Genomic DNA, 19,943 nt, shown 5'->3' on the forward strand with positions numbered 1-19,943 from the left:
CTGATCCACCTGGAAAGTCGAGTCTGTATGTACATGTTTATATGTGTAGTACATTATCTGTTTTACCTAGAAGTCTATTTTGTTCTGTTCTCTACATTAAATTTTATTTTTAGAACTCTGAAAATAAGGATTTCCTTTGCTTAAAAAAATTATTGTGTACTGAACAACTTCATGCAAATTTTTTTCAATCCAAGTCTAGAGAAGCTAGCCTGAATATGACTGAATATGATTATGTTAAATTATATGTGGAACAGAATTTTAGAGAATAAAAATATCAATAAAAATGCCATCATTATCTTGAAAGTAAAATGATCCAATAATATATTATTTCCCAGAGGCAAAGAATTATTTTCATACTTACCCCATAAAGGGTGTCAAAACCTATTAAACTAGAAAGCAATGCCTTTCAAATGTTTATGTTTCTCATCAAGTAGAGAAAAATGACAAACAGAGCAAGAGAAAAAGAGCACTAATTCCTCTTAGGTTTATAGTCTGGTTGTTGTTGTTTAGTTGCCAAATTGTGTCTGACTCTTCTGGGACCCCATGAACTGTAGCTGGCCAGGCTCCTCTGTCCATGGGATTTCCCAGGCAAAATTACTGAAGGGGGATGCCATTTTTTGCTCAAGGCAATCTTCCTGGCCCTAGGATTGAACCCTGGTCTCCTGAATTTCAGTTGGATTTTTTACTGTTGAGTCACCAGGCAAGACCTTACATTCTGGGGAAGAGTCATACTCTTACCCATGGAAAATGGCAATTCACAAAGTATTTCTGCATCATCTAGTATCATCTAATATGTTTCAGGCATTGCAGATACTATGCCAGGCACTATGGTAAGTGAGAAAACACACTTGAAGAGTATGTGTGTTTTGAAAGGGACTAGACAGAGTGTGTCACCAAGGACTTATAATCATTCCCAAAACATCTAGTTTATGACAGATATTTATTGATGTTGTCTGTCTTTCCACAGTTAGAACTGAAGGTTCAAATGTAAACACCCATGAGAAAATAACTCTTACTTTTGTGCAGCACTTCTCAGCTTACAAGATACATCTGAAAATTATAATTTGTAAGACGATAGACATAGAGGAGGGCTGGGGTCATGGAGTACTGTGATGACAGTACATGAAGCTGGAACCAGAATGAGAATCCAGGGCTCATGTAGAGAGCCCAGTGTGTTCTCAGTAAACTGCACATCAGGTCTTGCCCGATAGATGTTTTACGGTTGACAGGGAACAGGTGTCTGAAGCTAAAAAGCCATCTTGTAAGAAGTAGGAAGACTTGAAAGAAGTACTGGAACAAAAGTGCCAAAGGCATGCTCCACTGTTAAAATGACTGCACTATTTTCATTCTCAGAAATTCAGACCACAATTCTTTCATGGTTAAAAGTATCACTCATTTTTTTTTTTTTTTTTTCTGTTGTAGGTAATTCGGGGCCCAGGAAAGATGGCTATTTCCTAAATGGACGTCCTTACACTGCCCAATAATGTGACTGAATTTGTTCTCCTGGGACTCACGCAGAATCCACACGTACAGAAAATACTCTTCATTGTCTTTCTGTTCATTCTCCTATTCACTGTGCAGGGCAACTTGCTCATTGTCATCACCATCTCCCTCAGCCCCACGCTTTCTGCTCCCATGTATTTCTTTCTCACTCACTTGCCCTTTTTAGATGCCTTCTTCACCTGTGTGAGCATGCCCAAATTGATCATTGACCTGTTGCACCAGAGGAGAACCATCTCCCGGGGTGGCTGCCTGACTCAGCTCTTTGTGGAGCACTTTCGGGGAGCATCAGAGATCATCCTTCTCATCGCCATGGCCTATGACCGCTATGCGGCTATTTGCAAACCTCTGCACTACATGGTCATCATGCGAAAAGGGCTCTGCCAGCTCCTGATGGTGGTGGCCTGGATCAGGGGCATCTTGCCACTGAGCAGATTCTCTTTATGGTCGACTTGACCTTCTGTGGTCATGTGTGATTTCTTCTCCTTAATGGAACTTTCCTGCAGCGACACCTACCGACCCGGAATGGTGGTGGCAACTAACAGTGGGGGCATGTGCGTGCTTATTTTCTCCATGTTATTGGTCTCTTACATAGTCATATTGAGGTCTCTGAAATCCCATGGCTCTGAAGGCAGGTGCAAAGCCCTCTCTACATGTGTCCCCCACTTTACACTAGTGGTGTGCTTTTTTGTCCCTTGTATATTAATTCAGTTGCTCCCTGTAGCCACTTACCCTAAAGACAAGTGGGTGGCTGTGTTCTTTGCAATCTTCACTCCCATGCTAAATCCTATTATTTATACAGTGAGAAATGCAGAGGTTAAAATGCCATGAGGACTTTGTTGAAGAAGATAATAACTTAGAGTATTCAAGAGCCAATTTAGTGATCATTTGTGTACCTAGGGAGGATTGTACCTGTTGTAAATTGTGAAAGAATACTAAGAATTTGCAGACCACTGGCAGAAAATAAATATCTAGAATCTAATACTTATTGATGATTTAATGACTAGGTATATTTTAGGCACATTCATCAATTTTGCTGCACTTTACCAAGGCTTCAATGTTCGTGTTCATAGATTCAGACTAGACAATGGAAAGAACAAGCATAGACCCCTACTTTGGTGATTGTAGAATAAGATTTTTCCTCCAGAGTCTTACTGCTGCTTTAGTAAATTCTTCATATATGTTAATTGGATGAAATTTTTTTTTCCATAGAATCTTGATCTCAAAAAAAAAAATGTTTCCCCCTTTTTGCTTAGTCTGTGTTAAAGCAAATAGGGGATAGAAATTCTTCAATAGATACATGGGGAAGGGACATTTGAGTGTGGGAATCACAGCTTATTATTTTTTTCTTAATATACTTTGAATTTACCAAAAGCAAAAAGAGAGAAACCCACAAAAGGAAAAACATATAATTCATAATCTATCTCTAGTTCTTCTTTGGAATGAAAAATAAACCAGAGATTTTGAAATTACTCTTAATATGCTCTTATTTTCTTAACTTCATGGATCACAGTGTTTCTTGAATATAAAGTGAACATTTTGTCTTTCTATACTAAAAGTTGAAGAACCATTTGAAAAAGGTTAAGCATCTTTTACAAATCTCAACATAAAACCATAGTTAGGTTCCAAAGCTGTTGCTCTGTAGGCCTCCTACATATATTAATATTTACATTAAATGAACACTTTAACTACCAGGTGCATTCACCTCAGTTTATATATACATGTAATAAACTAATGGTTCCATTATCAATATCCCCACTTTACAGAGAAGGAAATTGAAGCCAAGAGAGGTTTACTAATCTACTTGACTCACAATACTCTTCAACTGTAAAATGTGTGAGAAGGTATTGTATTGGAACACAGCTTCTTTTCAAAAGTTTAGCTATAAACTTTCAGTCTATGTCTTTAAAAATAAGTCATATTTTCTTTCAAATGAGACATAGTGCCTATGGTATCTGTAAGTCTACAGATAAGAAAATTATCTGCAGTCTTAAAGGTTTAGTTTGTCTTTCAAGACTATGATGTCAATATGTTCTAGCTTTATCTCACATGTAGGCATGTACTTTAGCACTGCAATTTTTTCCCTCAATTTGAAAGTTCAACTTATGCCACTTCTCTTTTACAGAAGACCAACTATTATGGTCTTTCTTTCAAAATGGTAGTGGTGTAACAAAGAAGCATCCTATGAGGCCTCTGAGAATAGACTCCTGGCCATGTTGACCACTGTCCTTTTGTCTGTAGAAAATCTCTGCCAAAGAATAAATTTAATCAGAGAAGTAAGAAAATGCAGAGGGAAAGGAAAATAGTCAAGAAAAACAAAATGATAATAGTTGCCCCATTAAACAAAGTCAAGAACTTTTATTTCTTGTTCTAGGTCTATACATAAGATTCTGAGCTATGTTCTTTGCAGACACTGAAACCCCTACCAGGTGGAAGAAACTAACTGTATGCTGCCCAGAAGATGCAGACTTTAAAACCAGATGGTTGATGATGTGACTCCCACTTACCTCACCATCAACCAATCAGAGAAAAGTCCATGAGTTATACAAGCCCTGCTTCTCAAACAATGTAAGGCTCTTCACTACCATCTCCAAGGGGGACCCACATTCTTGAGAGCACTAGTGCACTGTGGTCTCATTTACCAGTCAAAGCAATAAAGCTATTTCTTTCTACTTTACCCAAAATTTTGTCCCAAAGATTTAATCTGGCAACAGTGTCCAGAAGCCAAATTTCTGGAACAATGGTAACCTATAATGGAAAAGAATCTGAAGAAATATATATGTGTGTATATCTATCTATCTATCTATATATATATATATATACACACACAAATACACAAGCACACATATACATATAGATTTATATATATAAATATATATATATAAAACTGAATCACATTATTATTAACTTGAAACTAACACAACATTGTAAATTAACTGTACTTAAAACACAGAAAAATTGAAAAAGTTTAAAAATCTACTGATATTATTATGATAATAGATTTTCTGGGGATAGAAAAAATCCCCTTCAGGTATATTTCTATTAGTTAAATTAAGCATTGATATACATCTTCATAAAAATGAAATCGCTAAAGGTGAAATTTCAGAAAGTGGGAGATACCTGCAATGCTCCTCTATCCATGTAAAGAATATCTTTACATTCAGTTCAGTTCAGCCACTCAGCCGTGTCTGACTCTTTGTGACCCCATGGACTGCAGCACACCAGACTTGCCTGTCCATCTCCAACTCCAGGAGATTACTCAAATTCATGTCCATTGAGTCAGTGATGCCATCCAACCATCTCATCCTCTGTCATTCCCTTCTCCTCCCGCCTTCAATCTTTCCCAGCATCAGGGTCTTTTCCAATGAGTCAGTTCTGCACATCAAGTGGCAAAAGTATTGGAATTTCAGCTTCAGCATCAGTCCTTACAATGAATATTCAGAACTGATTTCCTTTAGGATGTACTGGTTGGATCTCCTTTCAGTCCAAGGAACTCTCAAGAGTATTCTCCAGTCCACAGTTCAGAAGCATCATTCTTCAGCATTCAGCTTTCTTTATAGTCCAACTCTCACTTCCATACATGACCACTGGAAAAATCATAGCTTTGACTAGACGGCCCTTTGTTGACAAAGTAATGCCTCTGCTTTTTAATATGCTGTCTAGTTGGTCATAGTTTTTTGTTTCTTGTTGTTGTTGTTGTTGTTTCAGCACTACGAACAAAGCTAGTGGAGGTGATGGAATTCCAGTTGAGCTATTTCAAATCCTGGAAGATGTTGCTGTGAAAGTGCTGCGTTCAATATGCCAGCAAATTTGGAAAACTCAGCAGTGGCTCCAGGAAAAGGTCAGTTTCCATTCCAATCCCAAAGAAAGACAATGCCAAAGAATGCTCAAACTACCACACAATTACACTCATCTCACACGCTAGTAAAATAATGCTCAAAATTCTTCAAGCCAGGCTTCAGCAATACATGAACCGTGAACTTCCAGATGTTCAAGCTGGCTTTAGAAAAGGCAGAGGAACTAGAGATCAAATTGCCAACATCCGCTGGATCATTGAAAAAGCAAGAGAGTTCCAGAAAAACATCTATTTCTGCTTTATTGACTGCCGAAGCCTTTGACTGTGTGGATCACAATAAACTGTGGAAAATTCTGAAAGAGATGGGAATACCAGACCACCTGATCTGCCTTTTGAGAAACCTACATGCAGGTCAGGAAGCAACAGTTAGAACTGGACATGGAACAACACACTGGTTCCAAATAGGAAAAGGAGTACATCAAGGCTGTATATTGTCACCCTGCTTATTTAACATATATGCAGAGTACATCATGAGAAACGCTGGGCTGGAAGAAGCACAAGCTGGAATCAAGATTGCCGGGAGAAATATCAATAACCTCAGATACGCACACGACACCACCCTATGGCAGAAAGTGAAGAGGAACTAAAGAGCCTCTTGATGAAAGTGAAAATGGAGAGTGAAAAAGTTGGCTTAAAGCTCAACATTCAGAACACTAAGATAATGGCATCTGGTCCCATCACTTCATGGGAAATAGATGGGGAAACAGTGGAAACAGTGTCAGACTTCATTTTTTTCGGCTCCCAAATCACTGCAGATGGTGATTGCAGCCATGAAATTAAAAGCCACTTACTCCTTGGAAGGAAAGTTATGACCAACCTAGATAGCATATTGAAAAGCAGAGACATTACTTTGCCAACAAAGGTCCATCTAGTCAAGGCTATGGTTTTTCCAGTGGTCAGGTATGGATGTGAAATTTGGAATGTGAAGAAAGCTGAGCACTGAAGAATTGATGCTTTTGAACTGTGGTGTTGGAGAAGACTCTTGAGAGTCCCTTGGACTGCAAGGAGATCCAACCAGTCCATTCTAAAGGAGATCAGTCCTGGGTGTTCTTTGGAAGGACTGTGCCAAAGCTGAAACTCTAATACTTTGGCCACCTCATGCGAAGAGTTGACTCATTGGAAAAGACTCTGATGCTGGGAGGGATTGGGGGTAAGAGGAGAAGGGGACAACAGAGGATGAGATGGCTGGATGGCATCATAGACTCAAGATTCATGGGGATGCACAGAGTCAGACACGACTGAAGTGACTTAGTAGTGGTATTAGTAGTAGTAATGTGGTTAGAAGTTTGTGATTGAAGAAATTTATTGTCCTTGATTCATGTGAGGCTAAGGATATGGGGCAATGTATGCTTTTCACTAGTAAATGACACTAAATGAGAAACCTCATATCATGACTTTTATACCTTTTATATAGAGAGTTCTTATATTCAAATTTCTTATATTTCTTTTTTTAAATTTTATTTTATTTTTAAACTTTACAATATTGTATTAGTTTTGCCAAACATCAAAATAAATCCACCACAGGTATACCCATGCTCCCCATCCTGAACCCTCCTCTCTCCTCCCTCCCCGTATCATCCCTCTGGGTCATCCCAGTGCATCAGCCCCAAGCATCCAGTATCGTGCATTGAACCTGGACTGGTGACTTGTTTCATACATGATATTATACATGTTTCAATGCCATTCTCCCAAAACCCCCCACCCTCTCCCTCTCCCCCTCCCATAGAGTCCATAAGATTGATCTATACATCAGTGTCTCTTTTGCTGTCTCGTACACAGGGTTATTGTTACCTTCTTTCTAAATTCCATATATATGTGTTAGTATACTGTATTGGTGTTTTTCTTTCTGGCTTACTTCACTCTGTATAATAGGCTCCAGTTTCATCCACCTCATTAGAACTGATTCAAATGTGTTCTTTTTAATGGCTGAGTAATACTCCATTGTGTATATGTACCACAGCTTTCTTATCCATTCATCTGCTGATGGACATCTAGGTTGCTTCCATGTCCTGGCTATTATAAACAGTGCTGCGATGAACACTGGGGTACACGTGTCTCTTTCCCTTCTGGTTTCCTCAGTGTGTATGCCCAGCAGTGGGATTGCTGGATCATAAGGCAGTTCTATTTCCAGTTTTTTAAGGAATCTCCACACTGTTCTCCATAGTGGCTCTACTAGTTTGCATTCCCACCAACAGTGTAAGAGGGTTCCCTTTTCTCCACACCCTCTCCAGCATTTATTGCTTGTAGACTTTTGGATCGCAGCCATTCTGACTGGTGTGAAATGGTACCTTATAGTGGTTTTGATTTGCATTTCTCTGATAATGAGTGATGTTGAGCATCTTTTCATGTGTTTGTTAGCCATCTGTATGTCTTCTTTGGAGAAATGTCTATTTAGTTCTTTGGCCCATTTTTTGATCAGGTCATTTGTTTTTCTGGAGTTGAGCTGTAGGAGTTGCTTGTATATTTTTGAGATTAGTTGTTTGTCTGTTGCTTTATTTGCTATTATTTTCTCCCATTCTGAAGGCTGCCTTTTCAACTTGCTAATAGTTTCCTTTGTTGTGCAGAAGCTTTTAAGTTTAATTAGGTCCCATTTGTTTATTTTTGCTTTCATTCCCAATATTCTGGGAGGTGGGTCATAGAGGATCCTGCTGTGATGTATGTCGGAGAGTGTTTTGCCTATGTTCTCCTCTAGGAGTTTCATAGTTTCTGGTCTTACGTTGAGATCTTTAATCCATTTTGAATTTATTTTTGTGTATGGTGTTAGAAAGTGTTCTAGTTTCATTCTTTTACAAGTGGTTGACCAGTTTTCCCAGCACCACTTGTTAAAGAGATTGTCTTTAATCCATTGTATATTCTTGCCTCCTTTGTCAAAGATAAGGTGTCCATGTGTGCATGGATTTATCTCTGGGCTTTCTATTTTGTTCCATTGATCAATATTTCTGTCTTTGTGCCAGTACCGTACTGTCTTGATAACTGTTTCTTGTGTTTGTCAAAGTCTTCTCAAACACAGTACTATTCACCAAATAATAGAAAACATTTGGTTTATCAAATCTTAAGTAATTTGTTCCTCCACTTTTGGCTGTTGCTATAAAAATGAATGTCTGAGTCCCTCTCCAGAATCATAATTTAAATCCTTTCTAATGTGGTAGTATGTGAAGTGGGACCTTTGGGAAATGACTAAGTCATGAAGGTAGCATTCTGCTGTTTGGGGTTATAGTGTGTATGTTAAAGTCAGTCAGCTGTATCTGACTCTTTAAAACCACATGGACTATACAGTCCATGGAATTCTCCAAACCAGAATACTGAAGTGGGTACCCTTTCCCTTCTCCAGGGGATCTTCCCAACCCAGGGACTGAACCCAGGTATCCATCATTGCATGAAGATTCTTTACCAGCTAAGCCACAAGGACAGCCCAAGGATACTGGAGTGGGTAGCCTATCCTTTCTCCAGCAGATCTTCTCAACCCAGGAATCAAACCAGGGTCTCCTGGATTGCTGGTGGATTCTTTACTAACTCAGCTATGAGGAAACCCCAATGCACAACATGGTGACGATTAACAATATTGCTTATATGCTGAAAGTTGCTAACAGTAGATCTTAAATGTTCTCAACTCATACACACAAACAATAATTATGTGAGGTAGTGAATGTGATAGCTAATATTAATTACTCTGGTAAACTTTTTGCTATATATACATAATATATGTGTAGATATATCAAATAATCTTTATTGGACACTTTACACTAGGTTTGGTGAGTGGAGATCTGTACTGAAGGATCAGAATTCAATTCAGAAAAATCATGGCTCCTCATCAAGTTACCTCCTAACCCAGAGATTTTTGAAGAAAGGAGACATCAAGCATTCTTTAAAATAAGACCTCTGTAATATCACATCAAATAGGTGCTATAGACCTTCAACCTAATCTTTTTCTGTAGAATCTGATACTATTTACCAGTTAATCATGCTCTGAGAAAATAAAAACATTCAAATCTTTTTGGAGATCACTTGAAGTAGGTTCTAAGCTAAAGTTCACTCCTGAGTGGCAGAATGGCACTGTCCTCCACTGGTCAGAAAACCTACTGACAGTTGTTGACAGGAAGCAAATAGACTGACAGACATTTCTCCAGAAGTCAGGTTTTGAAAAATTGCAATTTGAGGCCTACAACCATGGAGGAAAATGTACAATCACCCCCAAGACAAAGGAAGAGCAATGCTTTTACAGAAGGGAAAGGGAAGTTGAGAAGGAAGGGGGGCTCTAGTAAATAAAGAGCCCATGATTTTTCATTGCTTTAGGCCTTAACAGGAAAGCAGAGTCTTTGTTCTTCCTGCTGGGCTTTGCTATGTGGCAGGGTTTGGGAGTTCCCCTTTCTAGTCTTCCAACTCCATTTCATTTTATGTTTCTTAACATTTCCAAAGTGACAAAACATTGACCTGATGCTCTTACACTGGGTCAATTCTGAATATCTAGTAGCGTATGAGTGTTCTAGAGGGCATACATTTCCATATTGGGTCTCCGATGCTTGAGTAAAGTCTTTATAATACAGGACTGAATAGAATGTTTTCGGGAAAAAATCTCCCATTCCTAAATAGTTAGCCCAAAGAAACACCATATTCTTGTGCTCCTAAAGAGATTTGACAGTGTAGGAAACAAGTTTTATCCCATTCCTGTGTAATTAATTTTTTGGTTTAGCAACAGATGGAGAGCCATGCTAAATCAATGTGGAAAATGGAAACTTAAAAAATAGCATATTGTTAATCTTTGAAAGTGTTAGTCACTCAGTCGTGTCTGACTCTTTGTGACCCCATGGACTGTAGCCCACCAGGCTCCTCTGTCCATGGAATTTTCCAGACAAGAATACTGGAGTAGGTAGCCATTCCCTTCTTCAAGATTCTTCCTGACCCAGTGATCCAACCTGCATCTCCTCTATTCCAGGCTGATTCTTTATAGGCTGAGCCACAGAGAAAACACATCATATAAAGTGACATATTTATATGATAAAACCCTATGGGATTGAGTCAAAGGATGTATTTGCGTATAGTCTCTTAACATCTTCATTTCCCTAGGCAGATCTCACTGGAAAGCAGTGAAGCTCATTGAAGTAGTTACACACATCAGTTAGACAAACAAAACGATTCCTATTGTTTTCATTACTCTCTAACAAGTGAGGATATCAGCTATGCCATATAAGGCAAAGATAAAACAGACTGGGATTTAGGTAACCTGAATTCTTATCTTTAAACTGCCAGTATCAAAATGTGCAGTTTTAAAACTGTTGCTTTCCTTTCCTGAGTCTCAAATTCTTTGTGTGCACAATAAAAAATAAATTAGATTCTCTTTAAGGATAAGAGTTTGAACAAACTCTGGGAGATAGTGAAGGACAGGCACCCGGTGTGCTACAGTCCATGGGTCACAAACAGTCCAACAGGACTTCAAGATTGAACAACAACAACAATAAACTATTATTTCTCGGTGCCAAAAATTTATTATCTGTTTGCTTATTTGTAGACCAAAATTTGGCCTCCATGTGTTTGAATTCTCAGAAAGTTCATCTAAAATATAATATGACACACAGAGTAGTCCTTCTGCTCCGTTGAAATGTGTCCAACATTTTCCAGAGATTGCTGATTTCTGAGAACTCTTAAATTAGACAGCTAATAACTCAGAAATGAAACAACAGTAATGGGCTTTTAATTCTATTGCTTACTGGTACACCATCCTAGACAAGAGAAAGTAATTTACTAGCCTCAAATTTTCTATTTATGAAATGAGAATAATATTTGCATCTCATGTAGTTATTTTTAGATTAAATATGAAAGATGATTGCCAATAATAAGTGTTCAATGCATGAAATTTCCTTTTAATAGCAAATTTAGGGCAGATTAGAAATGCACAGGTTTAGTAATGTCTTATTAACTAACTTATCAGAATAAGGAAAAAAACCTGTATAGTTCTAAATCCTTCCTGAGAGAGGAGATGGGAAATTCTCAGAAGAAGAAACTGACATTTTTCAAATTCCTAAGTGACTTATGGTCTCCATGAGAAACAGTCTTCTGAAAGTCTTTGTTGATAGATGGATACTAAAGAAGCCTCCTGCTTACTATTTGGTAAGTTTTTATGTAAGAGGTAATGTGAGGTCAAAACCAAGATCAAGACTTGGGATTAAGGCTTCCCTGGTGGCACAGCAGATAAGAATCTGCCTGACAATGCAGGGGACAGGGTTGCTTCCCTGGTCTGAGAGTGTTCCTCATGCCTCAGAACAATGAGTCCATGTGCTGCAGCTACTGAGCCAGAGCTCTGGGACCTGCAAGACACAACTATTGAGCCTGAGTGCTGCAGTTACTAAAGCCCAAGGGTGCTAGAGCCTGCACACTGCAGCTGCTGAGTCCACATGCTGTAACCATTGAAGACTTTGAGCCTACAGCTCCTGTTCTGCAGCAGAAGAAGCCACCACAGTGAGAAACCCATGCCCCGCAGCTAGAGAGTAGCCTCCACTCTCTGAATCTACAGAAAGCCCAATCACAGCAACAAAAGACCCACAGCAACCACAAATAAATAGATTATTATTTTTTTAATATTTGAGATAAGTTAGTCTTGAATTGTATCTTTAGGTCTGCTCCTCATTCACTCTATGCACTTGGGGCAGGCACATTGCTGACCTTCTCTGTCTCAATTTTCCTATCTTCCAACAACATATAACTTGTTTTAAACATGTTAGAGGAAATTATTTAAATAAAATCCTTTGCACAATGAATATTATGAATGTATATATGAAGCAGTCAATATTAAATTTTGTTAATTTTTTATAATAATGATCTCTAATTAAAAAAATCTTTGCAATTTGCAAAAAAATAAAAAAGAAAAAGAAAACTTTTGTAATTTACTAAATAATAACATCTCTCAAGAGAAAAGTCTTTCATCCTCTCAGAACTTGTAATCTTTGGATATCACAAATGATGAAAACAGAAGTGAGAAAGTTCTATAAGAACATTTGACTTCAAAACAACTTATAAAGGAGATTTTTACAAAGTGATTAGATAGAAAAAATCCCAAACAAAATATAATAGAAAAAGCATGGTGAAATAGCACACAGAATAAAAAGAGAGTAAATATTATTTGGCGAATTACTGGGGAGGAAAAAGGAAAACATGGGGAATGAAAGTCTTTCAACTTATTTATTCAGCTAATTGTATGGAACACCAGTATGAGTCAGACACTGAACCAAGTGCTGGTGATAAAGCGGGGAAGGCAGATAGAGACTTATGCCTCAGACTTATTTAAATGTCTTTTATATGGAAGAGGACAGTGAATTAGACTTTTCTGTATATTAACACATACAGAATCAGAATCAAAAGTTTTACTGTTTTTTTTTAATATATTTAAGAACGAGTTGTGAATATTTCTTATTGGCTGAAATGCAATCAAGTTTATTACATGGTGAACTCAGCTCCCTGTGCCTGGTTGTGCTCCAGCAAAGACCCAGGGACCACTTTTTAGAAGATGTGGAAGAATTTAAGCATCCTTGTGATAAGCTGAGGGCTTCCTAAGTGGTACTAGTTGTAAAGAACCTGCCTGATAATGCAGAAGACATAAGAGATGAAGGTTCAATCCCTAGGATGGGAAGATCCCCTGGAGGAAGGCATGGCAACCCATTCCTGTATTCTTGCCTGGAGAATTCCATGGACAGAGGACCCTGGCAGGCTTCAGTCCATAGGTTTGCAAAGACTCAGACACAACTGAAGAGACTTAGCATGCTTGCACATAATATGCTGAATAAAATAGCTTCAGAAGTTCACTCTTTTCATAAACTAGAAAATATAGTATGTTTCTGGTCCTCCTACATACCATGGAAGAAATAACATCTATTACTAAAATGCTTTGGACTTACCTAAAACCCATATTATAACTTTCTTATCAGTTTGGTATTAAAAATACTGTCTTTACAGGATAATTCTCCACTTCTGAATTCATAATGAGCATTGAAATGAAAGAAGACAGAACGACTGTGACTGAATTCATTCTAATGTGTGTTACATAGAATCCCCTATTGCAGAGGGATCTATTTTTGTTGCTAATTATCCCCTACATTGTCATTGTCATGGGCAACATGCTCACTGTGGTGACTACCATCGGTAGCCAGACTTTGGACTCCCTGATGTGTTTCTTCTTGGCCTTCTTGTTCTTGATGGATCCCTGCTACTCCTCTTCAATAGATCTTAAAATGCTAACTGATTCGCTCTCTAATTCAAAATTTTCTCCTTCAGTGGCTACATGGAACAACTCTTTATTGACCTTTTAATTTTCAGGAGCTTCAGAGATTGTCCTCCTTATGGATGTCCCTGCACTGTGTAACCATCAAGAGCCACATTCCATGCTGCCTCCTAGAGGCTGTGCTGGGTAATAGGCTTTCTCCACTCAACTGGATGGATCTTAGTCACTTTCTGGATCTGGTTCTGTGGCCCCAATATCATGTATCAGTTCATGTGTGAAAATGTCCTCCTGAAACAATTTGTGTTCACTGATACTTTTCTGCTGTTCTCTTGGTTGCTCAAAATTGTAGGAGTATCTATGCAATCACTCTTATAATATTGTTGGTATCCTAAGTTGTCATCCTGTGCTCCTTGAGGACTCACAGCTTTTCAGGAAGGGGGGAAAAAAAGCCCTGTCTACTGGTATCTGCAACCAGGAGCTACTTTTCCCAGGAAAAAGCCATAGCAGTATGTTATACTCTCGTTACTGCCGTTTTAAACCTTGTTATATATAGAATAAGGAATACAAAGGACAAAAAGTGTCATTAGAATGTTATTAAATAGGAATGTAATTTTAGATAAGAAATTATTATTATCTTTATTATTATTATTATATTTATGCCAGCAAATTTGGAAAACTCAGCAGTGGCCACAGGACTGGAAAAGGTCAGTTTTCATTCCAATCCCAAGGAAAGGCAATGCCAAAGAATGCTCAAACTACCGCACAGTTGCACTCATCTCACACGCTAGTAAAGTAATGCTCAAAATTCTCCAAGCCAGGCTTCAGCAATATGTGAACCGTGAACTTCCTCATGTTCAAGCTGGTTTTAGAAAAGGCAGAGGAATCAGAGATCAAATTGCCAACATCCGCTGGATCATAGAAAAAGCAAGAGAGTTCCAGAAAAATATCTAGTTCTGCTTTATTGACTATGCCAAAGCCTTTGACTGTGTGGATCACAATAAACTGTGGAAAATTCTGAAAGAGATGGGAATACCAGACCACCTGATCTGCCTCTTGAGAAATTTGTATGCAGGTCAGGAAGCAACAGTTAGAACTGGACATGGAACAACAGACTGGTTCCAAATAGGAAAAGGAGTTCGTCAAGGCTGTATACTGTCAGCCTGCTTATTTAACTTTTTTGCAGAGTACATCATGAGAAACGCTGGACTGGAAGAAACACAAGCTGGAATCAAGATTGCCAGGAGAAATACCAATAACCTCAGATATGCAGATGACACCACCCTTATGGCAGAAAGTGAAGAGGAACTAAAATGCCTCTTGATGAAAGTGAAAGAGGAGAGTGAAAAACTTGGCTTAAAGCTCAATATTCAGAAAACGAAGATCATGGCATCTGGTCCCATCACTTCATGGGAAATAGATGGGGAAACAGTGGAAACAGTGTCAGACTTTATTTTGGGGGGCTCCAAAATCACTGCAGATGGTGACTACAGCCATGAAATTAAAAGACACTTACTCCTTGGAAAGAAAGTTATGACCAACCTAGATAGCATATTCAAAAGCAGAGACATTACTTTGCCAACAAAGGTTTGTCTAGTGAAGGCTATGGTTTTTCCTGTGGTCATGTATGGATGTGAGAGTTGGACTGTGAAGAAGACTGAGTGCTGAAGAATTGATGCCTTTGAACTGTGGTGTTGGAGAAGACTCTTGAGAGTCCCTTGGACTGCAAGGAGATCCAACCAGTCCATTCTTAAGGAGATCAGCCCTGGGATTTCTTTGGAAGGAATGATGCTAAAGCTGAAACTCCAGTACTTTGGCCACCTCATGCGAAGAGTTGACTCATTGGAAAAGACTCTGATACTGGGAGGGATCGGGGGCAGGAGGAGAAGGGGACAACAGAGGATGAGATGGCTGGATGGCATCATTGACCTGATGGACGTGAGTCTGAGTGAACTCCGGGAGTTGATGATGGACAGGGAGGCCTGGCGTGCTGTGATTCATGGGGTCACAGAGTCGGACACAACTGAGCGACTGATCTGATCTGATCTAATCTGATTCCCATTTCACTGATGAAAAGCAATGAAGTTCAAAGAAGTTCAATGATCTGCCCAATATCAGAGAAAAATCTAGTATTCAGATCTGCATCCTTCTAAATCCAAATTTGATACTTTCAAAAGTTTCAAAAGATATCAAAGACAACAAACATTTCATCAGAACCTCTACTTTATAGTAATTTAAATAAATACTATATATACACACAATATATACATATACCAGGAATCATTATTCCACAGTTGATCAAAGGAAGTATTTCTCAGCTAAACAAGTGCCAAACTTATGAGACTTTATTTTAAATTAATTTTGGTTCTTTTTTCTAAATGAAGTCTGCTAACAAGATACAAATGTGTGTGTGTATGTGTATATATATATATATATATATATATATATATATATATATATGCCATACTGCTACTGCTAAGTCACTTTAGTCGTGTCCAACTCTGTGCGACCCCATAGACAGCAGCCCACCAGGCTCCCCCATCCCTGGGATTCTCCAGGCAAGAATACTGGAGTAGGTTGCCATTTCCTTCTCCAATGCATGAAAGTGAAAAGTCAAAGTGAAGTCACTCAGTCATGTCCGACTCTTAGCAACCCCATGGACTGCAGCCTACTAGGCTCCTCCATCCATGGGATTTTCCAGGCAAGAGTACTGGAGTGGGGTGATATATGCCATATATATATATATACACTTTGGAATATATATATATATATATATATAATAGGTATATTTCCTCTTTTGACAGAAAATTCCAATCTCACACTTCATGGTACCATAGGTTTTATTAAGAAAGAAATGGACTAGAATGCTACTCAGCCATAAACAAGAATAAAATGATGCCATTTACAGCAACATGGATGAACTTAGAGATTATCAAGCTAAGTGAGATAAGTCAGAAAAATAAAGGCAAATACCATATGTACCATATGATATCATTATATGTGGAATGTCTTGGCAAAATATGGCACAAATGAACTTATCTATAAAACAAAAACAGACTCACAAACAGGCAACAGGCTTGTGGTTGCCATGGGAGAAAGGGTGTTGAGGAGGGGTGGATTGGGAGTTTGGGGTTAGCAAATGCAAATTACTATATATAGGACAGATAAACAACAATGTCCTACTGTAAAACAAGGGCATTATATTCAATATCCTGTGATAAACCATATTGGAAAAAAATATGAAAATGACTGTACATATATATATATATATGTAAATATATAACTGAATCACTTTGCTAGGTAGTAGAAATTGACACAAATTTGTAAATGAACAACACATGAATAAATTTTTTTAAACTAAGAAAAAATTAAAGAAATAGTTGCTAAATTACAAAAAAGAAATCATTGCCAGTCCAGGTTCGATGCACAATACTGGATGCTTGGGGCTGGTGCACTGGGACGACCCAGAGGGATGGTATGGGGAGGGAGGAGGGAGGAGGGTTCAGGATGGGGAACACATGTATACCTGTGGCGGATTCATTTCGATATTTGGCAAAACTAATACAATTATGTAAAGTTTAAAAATAAAAATAAATAAATAAAATAAATTAAAAAAAAGAAATCATAACAATATTTATCAAATATATTGTCATGAAAATGTGATGGAGAGTAAGGACATTAGCTTCAGGATCCGGAGACATTAGTTTTCTTTCAGACTATGCCATCATCTTCTATAACCTTAAACAGCTTTCCTTGTTTCTACAAGCACTTTGCTTAGGTAAATTGAAAGGTGTTTCCCAGTTCTGTAATTCTACCCAGAACAATATGTTTATTGCCATAAATACTGTTTATTTGCTTCTACTTCAATTAGAAGTAAAATTGGAGGAGTTACGAGATGACAGTTCACCTCCCCAAAACATTTCCATTCCTGATAAAAAAAACTTTGGAGATGTCCTTGTCTTCTGTGATGAAAGATTCCTTGGATTGGACTAAAACAACAGAATCTCTGCTCCTGAGGGCTTTGTTATTTTGAGGATATGTTTGTCTACCTATTGAAATGCATGAAGCTGCCCATAAGAACACTTTAGCAGCTACCTTGTTTTTGTGAAATTAGTCCCTGACAGCAAAAATCGAACCATCCTTCAACTAATTTCTGATCAACGATAATAAGATCCATATATAACTTATCTTGCTTTCATTCTGGTTTACCCTTCAGTTTTGAGAATCTTAGTTTCTGTCTTTGTAATTTTAAATCTCTGTATCCTTGAACTTGTATTCCAGAAAGAGACTTTCCTGGTATAGCTCCAGGAACACTTCTTTTGAAGAATATCTTCATGGAAACCTTCTATGATTTGGAACTGATTCCACTCTCTTTCCTTTCTATGTTGTTCTCATGCTTGGGGAGTTGGATAGACACATGTAGAGATTATAAATCAATTTCTCTACCCAGCACTGTAGCTATTTAAATAGAGACTGGATAACTACTTAACAGACAATTCTGAATGGGTTTCAATCTTTAATGAGATTGGGAATGATAACTTTGTCAGTACATGCTATTTCTCTGGTCTGACTTTCATTCCAAATGTAAATACAAGTCCATGAAATTTTCATGATGACACTTCAGGAAAATCCATATCACTAATAGTTGTTTAGATAATTTTAAATTCCCCAACTGTCTTCAGCATCTGACATCACAAATATTATTTGCGCACCCTAATATTGGAGAGCCCAGTGAATATAAGTTTGATCAAATAGTTTCACTTTCTTAAAACTCTTTTCTTTCATTGTACACGCTGCTCACATTCTCTGGAGCCAACTGAACTTTACCAACCAACCAGTTAGTCACTCAGTCATGTCCGAATCTTTGTGACCCCATTGGACTACTGTAGCCTGCCAGGTTCCTCTGTCGATAGGATTCTCCAGTCAAGCAGACTGGAGTATGTAGCCATTTCCTTCTCTGGGGCATCTTCCAGGCCCAGGGATCAAAGAGAGGTCTCAACCCAGGTCTTCACATTGAAAGCAGATTCTTTACCACCTGAGCCACCCAGGAAGCTCAAATACTAATCAATCAGTAGTGTCTAACTCTTTGCGACTCCATGGACTGTAGCTCACCAGGTTCCTCTGTCCATGGGATTTCCCAGGCAAGAATACTGGAGTGGGTTGCCATTCCCTTCTCCAGGGGATCCTCCCAACCCAGGGATCAAACTGAGGTCTTTGTCATTGTAGGCAGATTATTAGCCCATCTGAGCCAACAGGGAAACCCCTATAATCAAGCTTTAGGTACAATATATTTTTCTTCTTAGTAATGCAAACATATTCAAACATGCCAAATGAGTGCTGATCTATACAGAAATATTTCTGAGGTGAATTTATTTAAATTTATTGATAAAATTACTTCAAATATCAAATTGGTATTTATTTATTTACATAGATAATTGTAATGGGCCTTACAGTAGGTGGTAGCAAAAATGTGTCATGTCACTTCACTTGTAAAATAATTTAGATAAGGATCCTGGTCCAAGATTTGGTCTCCTGGCTTCTTATTTCTCTTTGTCAAATGACATTCTTCTTTCCTGTCTTATATTTCCTTGTTATAAGTTGTGAATATTTTTGCCTAGTTTTCATATTCCATATGAATATTGTACAATTAATTTAAATGGCTTCAATAAGTGCATTTCAACATATCTCAGTATAATTGAAGAATAGAATTACCTTCAACATTATCATGCTAATTTAATTCCAAAACTGACACAGGAAAGAACTAATTCAAAGAAGTACAGTGCACTTTACCTGGTGGTGTGAAATGACAATATTGCAGCAGGATTTATAATTATAAATTAATGTATATAGGAAAGCAATATTTTAAAATTATGATTAGCATGAATAGTAAATCAATTTAAAAATAATTATTATAATAAAATATAAAAATCAGTTGCCCACAGATGTTTAAATTGTATAATACTAAATAGTAAGACCTCATAATAAACACATTATCAAATATCTAAATTCATAAATACTCAACTATTTTCTTACTCTTATGATAGTGTTTTGTCTTCTTGTAGACACAAGAGGAGGTCAAAATTAAAGATGGGTTCTATAAAAGTTCTCCTGTGCTCTTCAGTTAATTTACATGAAGTAATTGAGTACTTGGAAAGGTCTGCTAGTGATGGTGGAATACCTCGCGGGTCCTGTTAGCCACAGCTAAGAAACTACAGATTTTCCTACAAACAAAATATATGGTAGTACTTTTAAGGCTCATCCAAAGGTATCATTTATACATCAACAAAGATACTTATTGTAGCTGAGCTAGTTGACAATTTAAAATCTCACAACTTCGCTTTTTTCTCAGTGAACTAAGAGCTGCCTGAAGCCCTGGACATG

At 37.8% G+C, this 19,943-nt stretch overlaps 1 pseudogene; it reads left to right on the top strand.

Moving 5' to 3' along the window:
• The first annotated feature begins 1,434 nt into the window (after positions 1-1,434).
• On the top strand, positions 1,435-2,360 carry LOC147357227 (olfactory receptor 4C12-like; annotated as a pseudogene).
• Positions 2,361-19,943: the final 17,583 nt, after the last annotated feature.

This window comes from Bos grunniens, chromosome 15, assembly GCF_055505025.1.
Source record: "Bos grunniens cultivar Pamir isolate PY7600 chromosome 15, Bosgru_T2T1.0, whole genome shotgun sequence".
Lineage (NCBI taxonomy): Eukaryota > Metazoa > Chordata > Mammalia > Artiodactyla > Bovidae > Bos > Bos grunniens.